At 41.6% G+C, this 17129-nt stretch overlaps 1 protein-coding gene across 1 annotated transcript in view; it reads left to right on the top strand.

Annotated features, from left to right (window-relative positions):
• Positions 1–202: 202 nt before the first annotated feature.
• Vsnl1 (visinin like 1) overlaps positions 203–17129 on the top strand; it is a 113049-nt gene continuing 96122 nt past the window's right edge. The window contains exon 1 of the mRNA XM_028867616.2: positions 203–495. The gene's annotated coding sequence lies outside the window, so the exon portion shown is untranslated. The remainder of the gene's footprint in view (positions 496–17129) is intronic.

Here is a 17129-nt window from a genome sequence, read left to right as displayed (position 1 = left end):
GCTGGGCTCCTTCTCCCAATCTCTGCTAAAATCCGGAGTGTCTGCTAGAATCCGGAGCCTCGGAATCCACCCGCAAAAAACTCCGAGCCCTGCATCTGAGCATGCGCTGTCGCCAAGCGGCTTTTGGTCACAACTCTCCAGGCTGGGCTGCGGAGCGGCGGGAGGAGGGAGGAGAGAGAAAGGAGGGGGCGGGGCAGAGAGCAGCGAGGTGGAGGCTCGCGCGCTTGCGCACGCAGCTCCAGGGTCCCTAGGTTTTTCTATGGGATTCCCAATCTGCAGCAGAGATTCACCCGAGCTTGTTGCAGCGACCGCTGGCTTTGCAAGGCGCGATCCGAGAGGGATATAAGCAGCCCGGAGCTCCTAGAAAAGGAGCGAGAGAGAACCACTCACAGAGACGGCTTAGCCGTTAGCCCGAATTAAACACATATATATTTTTTGAAAGAACTGTTGAGTTTTATCATTTTCGTTAAGTGACGGTGCACAGCGCTATAAACTGTAAGTGGAAAATACAATCTTCGTTGCATTTTTATTTTTGCATGTGTAGCGCAGCCAATTGTCAGGCGATGCTTTGGCTATTGTCACGTATTTTGCTTTGCATAGATACGTCTAAATGCATGGTGACAATTGCCTTGGTTAGCGTTAGCGGTCGGAATGTGCTGCTGGTTCATGGGGGGACCTTTTGGGATAATGCGGTGGAGGAAGGAGGAGTGTTTATATGCGGCGCGTTTGGGGGACTTAGGCTAGATTTAAGACAGGTGAGACTGGGTGCTTTTTTAGTGCAGGACTGGTGGGTTTCCTTAGTCATATTTAAGTAGCTTATTAAACGATTGTGAAGTTTTCCCAGTTGCTGATAAAACTATTGAGCGGTTGCAGTTAAGTACCAACCTGTCATATGTGGGATTGGTGCCCCATTTTTTTTTTTTCCACCGTGGAGGAACACAAAAAGGTGTTTGCTAAGTAAAACTGAGTGGACGAGGCTAGTGTGGGCATCACCGTTGGTTGCTATGCAGGATGCTAGTGTTTAAAATCCCGAGGAGTTGGGCGCACAAGTATATTGCTTAGTACTTAGGAAATGCTATTTTCTTTTGGTTTGTGGTTTTGGTTTGGTTTGTTTTTTTTCCCGTCGCAATGATGAATTGTTCAGAAAAGGAAAGGTATTCTACAGTATCTTTGATTTTGAGCAGAGTCAAGAGTGTCTGTATGGGGACTTTCAAACCCTAACTAGCTACCTGACTCTGCATTCCGCATTCGGCTTCCGGAATGCAGGGCTGAGAACTGCACCCCCTGGCACCTTGCATTTGGTAACATTGCCTTAAAGGAGAAAAGGTCGTTCTGTGTTTTGACTTAAATTGGGTTGTTCCCAGCCAGGAAAGTGGGAGAGGGGTCTTCACAAGGTCAAAGCCTGTTTGGGGAAAACAGATTACCTAAGAATACCCTCCAGGGTGTGAGAATGTGTATGGGGTGGGGGTAGAGAGGCAGGGGATGCTTTTCACAGGCGAGGAGCGGGAGAGAGCTCATCTCGGCACGGATTGGTGCCCAGCGAGGTGCCAGAGTGGGAATCCATTTTTCCAGAGTTGCCCTCCTGTCCATATTTTGGAGACTAAAATGAGATGGAATTGCTGGTGGGTGTGGAAAACACAAAGTATACACTGTCCGTGTGCCACCTCCCACTTGAAGGCACGAGAAGGCAGGGAGTTTTATTTCTATGTATTTCCTTCTTAATTGAAAGGAATTTTAGGCTGAGACAAATTTAAAATGAAACTTGTGCAAACTCATTTTTTTCCCTCATCGTCCTTTAAACTGTCTCCGGTTGTGTGTGGCATGGGGGTGGGGTCTGCATCACGGCAGACCTTACTCAACAGTGCACTCCCACCTAGACACAGAGCTAAACAACCCCCAGGAAATGCTGCATTGAAGCGGTTTGGCAGAGTGGTACAAGGCAGACAAGCCAAGAGGGGCTGGCGTGTACTGGATCCCCACAGAAAAGTCAATCCGATCTCTGGGATGAAAAGAAATAAAATCCCCCCTAAAAAACGGGAGGGAGGATCATTTTAGGCGTCTTTTTGATGGTTTGATCAAGTCCAGCTATTTTCAACCCCTCAAAGGAATATGTAATTTACTTCAGTGCATAAATTTTGGGATAGAATATTCTAGAATAGATTCCCCTTGGAAATTCAAAGTAGAGATCATACGGCTTGGCTTCTTCTCTTCCTTCCTTCCTTCAAGGCAGAAAGACCAATCAGCCTCACATTTGAGCCATCATACCCCTTGCCATCATTGAGAGTTGGCGTCAGCTCAGTGACCTGTGCGTGTGCTGTTCTGCATTGATAACTAGGTGGCAGAGGAAATGGGGGAGTCACATATGAAAGATCATTGATGTTGGGTCTCAGATCCCCTGGCTCCCAGGTTGACAGGCATGGAGGCTCACATCAGGCTTTCAACAGTGTCTCTATCAAACCCCTGGTTTTACAGAAGAGGAAATGAGGCCCAGAGCCACGCAACTAGATAAAGCCAATTAACTCCCAGTCTGTGGGACAATTAGAAAGTCAAGTTGAGTGCAAATATCTCTTCTCCTCTGCGGTGTACAGCATCCTCAGTGACACCTCTGCAGTCCTCTGGTATATGTGCCTTGTTCTTCTCCTAAGGTGTGAGGTGGTCTTGCAGGGTGAAGAGGGGGTGTTTACACTCTTTCTCCTCTGCATCTTTCCCATTGCCTCTCACCTCATTGGGTTTTCTTTTTTTTATCATTTTATATTTTCATCTGCTCTCTCTAGTGTCCTGTGCCTCTTGGTCAGTTTATTTAAGACCTTTGGTGTTTTGGGGGAAGCATCAGCAAACAGAGGCAGGGGCAGCTCCTGTATGAGACCTGCCTGGGGTGGATCCATTTCTCCTGGCTCCGCTCCCAGAATCCTCAGGGGCTCCAGACTTCAGAGATACTGCAGGTGCCATCCCCACCCCTCTGCCAGTCTAGCCTCATCCCAAACTGCTGCAGCTGCGGGGATGGGGATGGCGTGGAGCATAGAAACTGCAGGATAAACACACAATGGACTCTGCCAACTCCCCCGGCTCCTAGAAGGCAGAAGCCAAATCAGAGAGGTGCATCTCCAGACTATATGGAGATCCTCCTCTAGAGGAAGTCATCTGCGGGGGTGGGGGGCGGGAGGTAGGAGGGTTGCTGTTGGGAGAATGCTCAGGGCTTTAGAGAAGAGGGTAGTAAGGCTTCTTAACCCCTTTGGAGCTTTTCAAGAATGCACACATACAGCTTTTTTTTGGGGGGGGGGCGGGTGAGGGTTGGTACTTTCTTCCTTCCTCTTGGGCAGCTTTCTGGGCTTATTAGCTGAACTACAGCTACAAAGCACATTTACAGCCACAGCACTGCTTCGCCTTCCCCCCTCCCCCCTTTTCTCTTCTTTTCCCTATCCCTCGCTTTCTCCATTTTTCTCCCCATTTTTCCCATTTTCTCCTTTTCTTCCATAAAAAAAAATTTTCCTGAGTGCCTACCCACAGCTCCATGCCTTTTAAAGATAATCTTGGCCCTCCTGTTCTTTCTCCAAAAATATAATCTTCCAGACACTTGGGAAGACAGCTACAACCAGCACAAATGTCCCCAGGAGGCAATGCCAGCTTTTCCTAGGCCCCGAGAATGATGAAGCTTGCAGGCAGGGATGTGACAGGTGGAGGCAGGCCTCGTTGGTGGTGCTTTTCCATTCACAAAAGGAGCTAAAGAGTCTTAGATGTTGTTAAACCTGAGGTAGGAAGGGTTTCCAACATATGAACCAATTAACAACGTAATGTCACTCCCTCCCTTCCCGGTAAATGTTTTCTAAAAAGGGGTGAGCTCTGTCTTAGATATGTTTTGTTCATTTAAAAAAAAAAAAGTTCTTGATTGATTAGATGTTAGGTTGGAATTCTGTCCCAGGCTGTTCTGAATACCAGGTAGCCTTTGTGGAGGCCCAGAGGCTTGCGGCTGCTAAGGGTCTTGCTTTGGTTGACTATATATGAAGTATGTTCTGTAATTGAAAAACATGTCTGGGAATGCTAATTGCCTTTCCATTTCAGGAGCTTCTGTATAGAATAGCATGGTCAGGAGGGTTGTGTTTAGTTGAATTGCATACAGATATGGATTCTGAACATTTCAGAGGGACTCCCAAAGGAGTTCTGCAGAATGGCACATAGCATCAATATCAGTAACAAATGTGTGATTTCTTATTACTAAACCCACTATATTAATGTCATTCCAAAAGGTCATCTTCATTGTACTGAGTGGTTTCTGTGCACATCAAATTTGTGATTATCCGGGAATGCAAGACAATTGCTTTTATAGAAGGAATCAGGTTTATGGGGGCTTGGGAGATGGTTCAGTTGGTGAGATAATTGCATACCAACATGAGGACCTCCATTCAAATCCCCAGCACCCACATGAAAAGCTGAGTATAATGGTGCATGCTTTTAACCCCAGCACTGGACTGGCAGAAAGAGGCCGATCTTTAGGGCTCACTGACTAGGCCTCCTGGCCTAATCAGGAAGCTCCAGGTCCCAGTAAGAGACTGTCTCAAAAACAACAACAAAAAAAAAAAAGAAAGAAAGAAAAAAAATCACCAACAACAACAAGGAAAAACTAAGGTGGACTGAGCTTGATTATTGACTTCCCTACACGTGAGCACAGACATGTACACTCACACATACACATGCATGCACACAAGGAAGGGAATATATTCAACAAATATGAGGTTGAAATAGACACTGTCTATCTCAGTTATATGTGATAGGTATAAACATTAATTCTCCTAAAGAACCAAAAATGTGTAGCAATAAAGAATGCTATCTCTATCTCCCATATAGCTATCTAGCCCATTCCTTCAACATAAATAATGCAGATGGTAGTTAAGGAAAATTATAACTGTGAAGACTTTATGAGTAGCATGAAGTCACAGATCTTTAGTATTTCCTAGTACAGTATCTACATCTATTTCCAAGCAAAAACTAATGTTTATCTGTTAAATATTTGCATGTAACATTCAACTACAGCAAGTAAATCATTTCTGTGATGACCCCGTGCACAATTAACTTCGTTTCAAATATCTTTTGGGAAACTGAGGAAATGACTCGGTTGGTAAAGTGCCTGCTGCAGATGCATCGGACCCGAGCTGAGTCCCTAGCGCCCCTATAAAAGCTAGGTTCGGTGGTGCACAGCTGAACCACTAACACTGATGAGGGCAGACAGAGGCAGATCTCTGGAGCTGACTGAACAGCAAGCTTAGTCAGGCAGCTCTGGAATCAGTGAAAGATCTTGTCTCAAAAAGCAAGATGGAGAGCAACAGAGGAAGACTGTCAGCCCCTGACAGCCATACAAGTACACACAAACAGTGCACACACACACACACACACACACACACAAACATGTGCACACATGCAAACAATGTGCACACACACACAGACACAAGCATCACACACACATACTCACTCACCAAATTTAACATTTTTTTTACTAAAATTAAATGCTATATACTAAAGAATATTTTACAATTACTTCTAGTAAATATATAAAAGCATTACATCAGTTATTTTAATAGTAGAATGCTGGATTACAGTGATTGCTCAGCCATTAAAAGCTAGGCTATCACAACCTGAAAGACAAGAATGTCATTTTTAATCCACTCTTTTATTTCATTTTGTTTCCCTTTTATTGAAAATGAATTTTTTCCCTCACACATCATATCCTGATTACTGTTTCCCATCCCTCTGCCCCTCCAATTCCCCTCCCCTGTTCTTCCCATCTAGATCCATCCCCTTTCTGTCTATCATTAGAAAGCAAACAGATTTCTAAGGGATAATAATAAAACATAATAGATAAAATAAAACTGATTATTTGTTAGTAAGCAGAAAAATGAATTATATTGTCTACATACAAGAGTTGATATTGACAAAGTCACAAAAGAAATCTAAATCTAGTCTATGACACCTATGCACTATATTTATTTAGATCATGGTCTTTGCAGTTATGGAATTATGTTATTGTGTTCCCATTGTGAAGGGACCATCACATTGCATTTCCCATTTATGGTTTGCTCCTAACAATGGCTTTCCTAAGTGAATCAAAATCTGAGCTGCTCCTGGCATGACTCATTAAGGAGCTTTACTAGGTGAAGGATCTTGGGGATGCATTGGGAACTACTTAATGAATGAAATAAAAAATGGAACAGCGAATTACTGAAGAATCCTCAAGGAGATTGGATGCTTATAATAAGGTGCCTGTGAGTACGTTACGCAGATGCTTTATACGCACGGGCTACCTTAGAGCCCACAAGCCAAGCCAGGTAAGTTTCTTTTCCTGGATGTCTTTGTCACCCTTGCTGCAGTGCTGGCCTCTCGTAGATGACCTGATACGTAAGCACCAATTGTTTACTTTCGATGAAAAATACAATCCTGGCCATTATTTCCAATGACTTGTTGAGTAATGTCTGGGTGAACATTTCCTACCCTTTTGTACCAATTCCAATTAAGATCTGGAGTGCTCTCACCCACCAAGTGGCTCTCGATCTCTCAAGATGGATAATAACAATAATCGCTGGTAGGTTTGTGTGTGTGTGTGTTTGTTTTTTTTTTAAGAAATTGGGTCTCTTTTAATTAAAACTATTTCATTTTTAAATATTACCCATAAAATACAGCGCTAACTGATCAATTGACTGTATTACCAATTATTATAGACCCAGAGATAGAATCTTATTTTTCTCCCCTATTGCTCATAGAGGTACCTTTCTAAAAATAGAAACTATATATTCTTCTTTCCTATCTTTTTTGTATTAACTTACTATCTCTTAGGACCTGGAAGACCCAAAACTTTTGAAAAAACTGTGGATAAATAGATTTTTATTTTAAATTGTTAACATGCTGAATATATTTCAAAGTGTAGTTAAACTTTCATTAAGGTAAATAAGAAGACCCTAATGTTTTATTGCTTTGTATTTTAGAATGATTGTTGAAGTTGATGGTTTCTTGAACAGTAGACTCTGAACTACAGGATTCTCTGGTGTTTTATATGTTTGCATTGGTTGTATTAGTTTGTTGCATTCACATGTTTGCTGCTGATTTCTTGAGAGCCAGTATTTAAATTTTAAGTCAAACGTCTCACTGGAGACTCATCAAGCATTATCAATCATGTTGAAATGGTTATTAATGTAATATTTTATTTTCAAGTGTCAGCTGCTGTTGTTCCCATTTGACTCTCATGTAGGAACTCCTGCTTGTTCAAAACCTTTGATTAGGTTTTTTGAGTTGATGAAAAACTCTTAATCATGTTCGTTCCAAAATTTCAAATGTTCTTGTAATTTTTACATAAAGTGTTTGGTGTTTTTTTTTCTCACATAGGAAGTTTTATAAAATGTAAAAATGTGAAATAAATTTTATTTGCAGATACCAAATTGTTAGTTTTCCTTTAAATGATTGTAAAAGTATTCATTTCTCCAAGCGAGAGGAAAAACATCCTTTACATCATCTGTCAGTTTAGGTAATGTTGGGGAAACTCATCACTAAGATTTCACTTGGCTTAAAGAAAATGACAGGAAATAGAATCAAGAGTATTCAGATGGGCACAGTAGCCCAGGGTGTAATTTCAACAACTTGAGAAAATAAGGAAGAGAGGTTGCAACTTCACGGTCTGGAGCTGGCTCAGGAAAGTGCTTGTTGATAAGCGTGAGGACCTGGACTCTATTCCCAGCACCCTGAAAAAAAAGCTGGGCCTGGTGAGGGGAGGATCCCTGGCGCTTGCTAGCCGGTCAGTCCAGCTGCACAGGTGACCTCTAAGGTCAGTGAACTGGAAAAAAAAATAAGACAGAGGACGATACCAACATCAACCTCTGAATTACACATACACACACACACACACACACACACACACACACACGGTCACAGAGACACAAGTAGATACACATATCAACATACATACATCAACACACTCAAATATCTAAATACACAAACATACACAAAGGATCACAGGGACCTACATAAAGATACATGTTTTAACATACATACATCAACACATTCAAATACATAAATGCACATACACACACAGGATCACAGAGACACACATGTAGATACATGTATCAGCACACATGCATCAATGTATTCAATGCATTAAATACACACACAATCACACAGATACACATGTAGATACATGTATCAGCACACATACATCAACACCCAAATACATAAACACACACACACACACACACACACACACACACACACACACACACGCCTGATATGGCTACAGAGTGCAATCAGAGCCAGCCTAAGCAATTTAATAAGATTTTGCCTCAAAATAAAATAAAGAAGGGGAGGTTCAGGTAGAGCATAAGCTCCCAGATTCAATGCTCAGAACTGGGGGGAAATGAAAACCTTCAAGCCAGGCTCAATCAGATTAAATGTTAATATTTTATTGGTTCTATGACCTTCTATAAATTAGTTCATCCCTCACACTCATTTTCTGTAGTAATTCACAGCCCTCTTGAATACAAAAAATAAACTATATATATATATATATATATATACATATATATATATATATATATATATATATATATATATATATATATCCGTAATGAGCCTCATTACTGAAAATATGTAATGAATGATAGATATCCTTGCCATCATCCTTTTCCTCAGGAATCAATACCATTTTGGTCAGTGAGTTGTTGCATCATTTAGTCACTGTAGAGCAACCTCAAGTCAGATATTGTGACAACCCTCAAGAAACTACGCTTAACAGAGAAGACCAAGACAATTCCGTAAGTCAAGTGAAAGACCAAGATGACATTTCATGGCCCAGGAATAGCAGAATATACCTGTAACCCCAACACGTGAAAGATGGAGGCAAGAGACTCAGCAACTCAAGGCCTGCCTGGGTTATATGACATCCTGTATTTAAAAGAACTCTTTATTGTCTCCTCCTCACACTCCACTGTGTGATACCGACATTTAATTGAGAACTGCAAAGGCTGCCTCAAGTCTGCTTCCTAACTGAACACATTTGAAGCTTACCTATGGATTATTGTTTGGTGTAGGCAAATAATATGGTCCTTGTCCTCCATCACCGCCCTACAGCTGAGCACTGAACAGTAAAAACAGCTCAAGAGCCCCGCCTTTGTTCATGGGCTAAATGTTATACTTTGACACTGCTCTCCTGCACTCCCTTCCAAAACACACCCTCCTCCTAGCTCTTCTATTACTCTAGCTCACCCCATGACTAATCTTTGAGCCTGTGTCTGGGGGAGGAGTCTCGTAAAATCTACTCTTTCATTCTTTTCTCTCAGGGCTTTTACAGTTAAAAAAAAAAATTCCAACAGCTTTTTCCTACTAAGCCAAAAACTTGTCTGCATTTTTTTCTATACACACACACACACACACACACACACACACACACACACACACACACACACGATTGTACTGTTTTTAACAGTTCTAAGGGCCATTTTCCCCTTCTTCCCATTCTTTCTCCACTCTTTAAGGACCTCTCTAGTCTTCAGGTATAAAGAACATCTTTTTGTCCCTTTGAAGTTAACAAATTTGGTTGGTCCTACACTTTGGGGCTTCCATACATAATAAGAGGAGTCCCAGGTCAGTCCCAGGATAGAGTAGGAATTTTGGTTCCAATCTTCCGTGCTGATTTTCTTAGTTGCAAAAAGGGGATGATACCTTACCTTATAGAAGTGCTGAGGCCATCATACATGTACATGTAGCAACTGGAATGGTGTGGCACTCAGTAAAGAATCCCTTCCCATGCAGACTTCCTCCTTTTCTGGTGCCCATCCCTCACCCCCTGCCTGTCTTCTCAGTCTGCATTTCACTCTTTCTCCCTCGCCAGCATAGATGTGTTCTGCTGCATTTTTTCAAGTATGTTTGTCCCGGTGAACCAGGCTTGTAGGGAAATTATAGTTCATTCCCATGTATGCCAGGGAGTGTTGTGAGTGCAACCTTAGGAAAACTGTGCCAACTGTATTAGTGCCCTAGCTTAGAGCTTTATTTCTGCATCTATTTGAAAAAAAAAAAAAAAAAAAAAAAAAAGATCTCTTTCGGGGCTGGAGGGATGGCTCAGCAGTGAAGAGCACTGACTATTCTTCCAGAGGACCTAGGTTCAATTCCATGTGGCAGTTCCTAACTGTCTGCAGCTCCAGTTTGAGGACTTCTGACACCCTCACACAGACATACATGCAGATAAAACACCAGTGAACACAAAGTAAGAATAAATGAATTTTTTTAATCTCTTTCATTAAGATATACTTCCTACTAAAGAATTCCCAGTGTCCAGTGGCTAATGTCCAACTGATGGCCAGCCCTCTTCCATTCCAGGGACTCGATGGTGTGTTTCACAGTGTCAAGGGACATCTCCTAAAACTTAGTCACCCTTTCCCTTTTTTCTTTTTTTTCCCTTCACGTTTTCTTCCAGGGAGTCTCTCCCATCTGTAACGCACTCCAGGAAGTACCACACTTGACCTCTGTACCAGCATTGTGGCTTGCACGTGCTCTGTCCATCAAGGAAATGTCTATCAAAGAACACCAAGAAAATGGCAGAAATGGAGGCTGTAAATGCGGCATTGCAGAATGTGTGTACAACAGGGTTAGACTCCAATGCCTTCTGTTATTGTGGGTTTTAGAAGTGTGTTCAATTGCAAATAGGCCACGAGCAAAGGGGAGTCCTCCAACAGAGGTGAAGGAGAAACATTCGTACATACATACAACCTACACACACATGCATGATACAGTCTCCATTTCTTCAGTGTACTGTAATAGATTATTTATTAAATTTTTAAGCAAAATGTTTTAGAGAATGGATTGTAGAGATGACTCAGCCATTAAGACAACTTACTGCCCTTGCAGAAGACTCAGGTTTAGTTCACAGGGTGGCTCATCATTGTCCACAGCAACTCCATCTCCGAGGGAACTGATGCCCTCTTCTGACCCCAGTGGGTACTAGGCATGTCCATGGTGCACATACATACATGCTAGGCCAATACTTACACACATAAAATTTAAAAAAAACAATAAATATTACTGACTATTATAGAGAAGCTTGTTTATAACCAATCAGTGCCCACGGCACTAGCATTAAGATAGCATCTACTGAAAGTTTCCTTTTAGCATAGTTGGAAGAAGTGATAAAAAATTGGTAGTGGGGACATGATAGACTTTATTTCTTCAAGATACTTTCCCAAAACTCAATAGTTTTCCCCAAAGACATCTGTAGAAACGTTTCTGGAGGGGAAATGATCTGCTGCATCCCATCCTCACCCACAGTTCAAATTTTCATATTAATAATAAGTATATCTGGTCCTGGGGCCAAGGCTACTGTGACTATTTAAGCTGGAGTTGGCTATATTTCTAAGGCTGTTTGCAAAGGGACCTTGTGTGAGCATGTGCTCATTAGCATTTTGTTTTGTTTCTGAAGAACTCAGTCAGGAAACATGCTTTAACGAGACCAGAAGGTGAACTATGGGGTGAGGATTGCATGGAGGTCGGGACTAATTACAGGACTAATTAGATATGTGTTTCAGATGTCAGAGCTATACTCCCGGCACTCGTGGAGTGCAGCCTTGGAGAAGGAACTTCACTCCTCGGAGGTATAATATTCTCCATTGAAGCTCTGACCTGGTCTGTTTCATTAGGGGTTAGGGGGCGACTGACGCCTTTGTGAGCAGACTGTATGTGAGGGGAAGGAAGGAGATCGTTATTATTACTTAGCTTTAGAATTTTAGTTTAACTTCAGTTTTTAAAAAGGTAACTCAAGAATCAAGTCACTGATCCCGTGGAAAATTTTACATGAAGACTGCTTCTTAAAGTCTGTCCTTCTGTCCTTTCCCACCCCAACTGCAGGCCCATAGGTAGAATGACAAATGTCACATTGCTTCAGTTAGGCCTTCCTGTTTTTTGTTTGTTTGTTTGTTTTTTTAATGCCTTTGAATAAAACAATCTGGAGAACAGGCCTGGTGGTGCACACCTTTAATCCTAGCACTCAGAAGCAGAGGCAAGTGGATCTCTGAGTTCAAGGCCAGCCAGGCCCACAGAGGGAGTTCCAGGACAGCCAGGGCTATGAAGAGAAACCTTGTCTTAAGAAAGAAAGAGAGGTGAGGGGAAGGGAGGGAGGAAAGAAGGAAGGAAGGAAGGAAGAAAGAAAGAAAGGAGTAAATAAATAAAAAAGAAAGAAATCTGCTCCGAGAATCTGATGCCCTCTTCTGACCTCCACGGGGACCAGGTACCCACATGACAAACAGACATGCATGAAGACAAAATGTTCATACAATTAGAAAAAAAGATATAAATTTTAAAAATAATAATAATTTGAAGAGGAAAGAGGAACTCACTGAAAGTTGACAGGAAAGCCTAACTCATCCAACGTTTGAGAAACATCTACACCATCTCTGTGAAAATTCCTATATGGTTAAAGAACCTGAGCCCACAATCATTTTCCAGTAGAACGAGTCTCTACTTACAGAGAAGTCTTCATGGGAAGAAAGGCCCATAGGCTGGTTCTAGCAGGGACCATATGGAAATAGGATTTTCAGCCCATCAGGGTATATAAAGGCTTATAAACGTAACTGGTCTTCATAACTGGTCTTTCGTCTCTTGAATTCAACCTGTGTATATAAACCTAAACCAAACGTGAACAGCACAGCTTGTAAGAGAAGCAAAAGCCCCATAGATGCCCTGCCCACAGAGACTCTGCCTTAGTCCGGCTCTGAGCCTCCTCATACAGACAAGTCAGGACAAGTTTCCTGTGGGGACAACGGAAATGGCTGCTCCTGAGCTGCCTACAGCACCGATACTCAAATTCTGATCCTTTCTTAGGAACCCTAATCTAGGCTTCCTAACCAAAAACATCCCTGTCCACTCTTGGTGGATCTGGGAACACATTATAATCCCTGTGTTCACAGCTAATCTCCTGAAAAATTGGAAACACTAGAGAAAAGAAGCCATGTCTGACAAGCACCTGGCTTGTTTAGGTGGCGTGTCAGAAGAGACCTGTAGAATAGGAATAATTAGTGAGTTGATTGTGCATCGCCCATCATTCAGGTGTGTGTCATTCCTCAAACATCTCAGAACAGTGAGAAAGAGCCTGGATCTGACTCACAGGATACTGCTGTCCAGGATGCTATGGCTCTGCTCACAGAAGATCTTGCCTATTTCTTGTGTCATCCTCTCCCCTCACCGTCTGACCAGAGCAGATGAAAGAAGAAAGCAAGACCCATCACTATTTCTTCGTTATGACTACATCAAAATAGGCTGAGAAGCAGGACATGGTGGTGCAGGCTTATAAAGTCAGCAATCAGAATTCAGAGTCAGGAAGACTGTTGAAAGCCAACCTCATCCACATAGTGAGTCCCAGGCCACCTGAGACTACAGAATGAGACCTTGACTCAGAAAACCAAAAACAAATAAAAATGTGCTAAGGAAAAAAAAAAAGGAGAAAGAAAGAAAGAAACGAAAAGAAAAGAAAATGAAAGAAACCAAACTGGATACAAAGTAAAGTACAAATTTTTGTGTAAAGGATGCTAAGGCTTTTAATTTCTAAAACAATCATTTTTTTTGATAATGAAAAGTAACCTGAAAATATGTAGGAGATGGCTAGTGGATAAAAACATTCAGTGCCTAGCCTGGCAACCTGAGTTCGATCCTCAGGACCTCACCCCCACCCCCCACCAACGCATATATCAAAATTAATTATAATAAAAATATTTTAATATAAATATAGACCAGTTCAAGATACGACTCCAGGATAGGAAAGGGAAACATGATAGGACATGTTTGAAACAATAATGAGAGAATAAAACTATGTAGCAAACCCATTCAGTAAAACTGGTTTTTGGCATTGAAGAACAAGACAAAATGGTATGATTCTTAAAACAAGAGGACATGGCCAGAAGTGCTATGTGGATATTAGAAAAACTGTGATGTGAACTGAGAGAAGGAAATCACTTGGGGGAAAGAGACCTGGACTGAGGTCACCCAGAATGTAGGGGAAACTGGGAAAATTGACTGACTCTCTTCCAAAGAGGTGTTGGTAGAAAACAGTGTGCATAGACAGTATCTATCATTCATGTTGGCTGCGGGCCACAACAGGATTCATGTGACTATTGGTAGCTTTCCTTGGGCCATATTTGGAGAGAAATGAAATCAGAAGTCATTGGTGCCTTGTGATAATAACAGTCAGCTATTCTGTAAAGATCTTAGAGTATGCAAGGAACTGTGCTGGCTATTTCTGCCCATGGCTTCCTTGATCTCACATCATGGGTCTATTGGGTAAGCCCTTTAAGTAAGTCAGTCTATGGCTGAGAAAGTGGGTCTCAGAGAGGAAAAAAGTTGCCCAAGTTCACAAAACTACTCAGTGGGAAGTCTTATTCAAACCCAAGCCTCTCCCCCTGTCAATCCCCAACCACACTACAGGGATGTTTATTTTTTAATTATGTGGAAAGTCTACATAGTAGAGAGAATATTAGCAATTTCCATGTGCCCATCAACTGGCTTTAAGGGCCATTATCAAAGACTCTTGGTTTAACTTCTAGTACTAACCATCCTCTCCAATGGATTAGTTTTAATACATTAAGACATGCTATCATTTCACATGTGGATATTTAAATGTATATCTTTATGGTCTCTTTAAAACGTATCAAAAGCACTATTAACACAGCAAAAAAAAAAATACCTAATATTTCAAATATCCATTCACTGCTTGAATCTTGTGATGATGAGTCTTCATAATCAAGTTGACCCTGTGTGAAATCATGTAGGAGACACACCTCTGGGCATGTCTGTGAAGGCGCTCCAGAGAAATTAACCTAAGAAGAGAAGACCCACAAAGAATGTAGACAGTACCATCCCAAGAAAGCAGGCCTCACACTCAACACAAAGAGAATAGGGACAAGAAATCTTGATGAGCACCAGCCTTATCTCTCCCCATTTCCCAGCTGTGGCCCAGTGTGGCCAACTACCTCACAATTCTACCACCGGGTCTTCCCTGCCATGATGCGCTGCATGTACATTCATGAAATTGTTTTCATGATGTACTTTGTCACTGAGAGAGAGAAAGAGAGAGAGAGAGAGAGAGAGAGAGAGAGAGAGAGAGAGAGAGAGAGAGAAAGCGACTAATACAAACCTCAAAACTACCCAAATGGTTTATTTGAATCAGAATCCAGAATCCAAATAAAGACTCCACATGCCAGGTAGTGAACCATCAGCAGCCTATTTTATCCAAAGCAGAATTGCTTCTCCACAGACAAAAATGCAGCGTAGGTGAGAGAGTTGTGCCTGTATATAAGGCCCGGTCACTCTAAACAAGCTCTGTAAACTTTGGATTACAAAGATTACACACTGAAATTAATATCAAGGACTCCTGCCATGTATTTGGAAGTACTTAGAACAAACTCTGGCGTGTGAAAGGTTTTCATTGAATTCTGATTTCCTTTCTGAAAAGGAAAAGGGAAAAAAATGTAAGAGTAGTCCAAGAAGCTTGAAGAAACTTCTTGGAGAGCTTTGGCTACTGATCCTTGGAGAGCATTCCGATTTTGTTTCTGGACCACAGTTGTGCCAAAGTGGCTAATGACTAATGGCTTTCAGTCTTCCCCACCATTGTGTTTCAATCTCTACATCATTCCTTACACACACACAAAAAGAAGCCTGTGGCTTTAAAATGATCTCAAATTCAGAAAGATTGCAATATTTCAAACACACTTAACTTTGTACCAGTTAAATAACTAAAATTAGCATGTGCTATTATACATTGTGATCAGAGGCCACAATTATGTCTAGAGGTAAATAGAAAATAAACTAATAGAGCTGTATTAGTTCCTTTCATGTTGTAATAGAACACTGTGACCAAAGGCAACTTTAAGAAGAGAGAGTTTATTTGGTCTTACGGTTACAGAGGTAGAGTTCATAACAGCAAAGAGGAGGGTTGTTATCAGAAGCAGGAAGCTGAGGGGTCACAACTTTAACCACGAGCACCAAGCAGAGAGGGAACAGAAAATGGGAGAAGGCTTTAAACTCTCAGTTTAAAGTGACATACTTCCTCCAGCAAGGCTGCACCTCCCCATAACCTCTCCAGACAGTGCCACCAACTGGGGACCAATAATTCAAATGCCTAAGCCTATAGTGAGCACTTCTCATTCAAATGACAAGAGCCAATCTGATTCACGTCTGAGTTGGCTTTTTATTTTACAAATGTGGGCCAAGCCCTTTATTCCTCAATGGTTCAGTTTAAGGTATAAACTAGAAGTTCTGAGTAAGGAAATCTTGATCATCAGATATCAGGACATTGAGGGAAGAAAATTTAAGTATATGTTAGAATCAAGTTTAAGTTGACTCTATCACTTAGTGTGTATGTGGCCTTGTGCAAAATAATTTAGTCTTTCTTCACATTCGGTAAATGCAACTTATCTCACAAGATTGTTATCAAGATAGAAATAATAGAAACAATATTCATTCTGTGGAGAGGCCTAATCTTTCATGACTACTTAATAATGGTTATTCTATCATTGGTTGTTTTTAGTAAAATTAGTATTGGGTACTTGCAATTTTTAAGACATTTTTACTTATTCTTTGAGAATTTTATGCAACACATTTTGGTTATATTCTTTCCCCTCTCCCTCCCAGGTCCTCCCCTAATTCCCTATGTGCCCAGCTTTGTGTCCTTTCTCTCTTAAAAAAACAAAGCACAGCAAACACAAACAACAACAGATATACCGAAACAATACAATTACAATCATGGGGTCCAATTAGTGTTGGCCAGAGACTCCTGGGGCCTGCACTGGAGCACAGTTGATATAATAGTGTCACTCCTCTGTAGAAAATGGAGTTTCCTCTTCTAGGAGCTACCACTTTCAAATAGCTTCTTCTTTCCTCCAGGCTGAAATTGTCTTACTGAAGCGTAGGCAGGTCTTGCGCATGCTGTCACAGTCTCTGTGAGCTTGTAGATTGTCTGACATGTTGGGTCTGGAAAACACTGTTTCCTTGAAGTCCTTGACTCTGAAAATCTTCCCACTCCCTCTTCTGCATAGATCCCGGAGGCCTAAGGAGAAGGGTGAGATAGAGACATCTCCTTTAGAGTGGGTCACTCCCCAGGTCTCTTCTTTGGTACACTT

This window comes from Peromyscus leucopus, chromosome 22, assembly GCF_004664715.2.
Source record: "Peromyscus leucopus breed LL Stock chromosome 22, UCI_PerLeu_2.1, whole genome shotgun sequence".
NCBI lineage: Eukaryota > Metazoa > Chordata > Mammalia > Rodentia > Cricetidae > Peromyscus > Peromyscus leucopus.
This window is presented reverse-complemented; position numbering and strand designations above follow the sequence as displayed.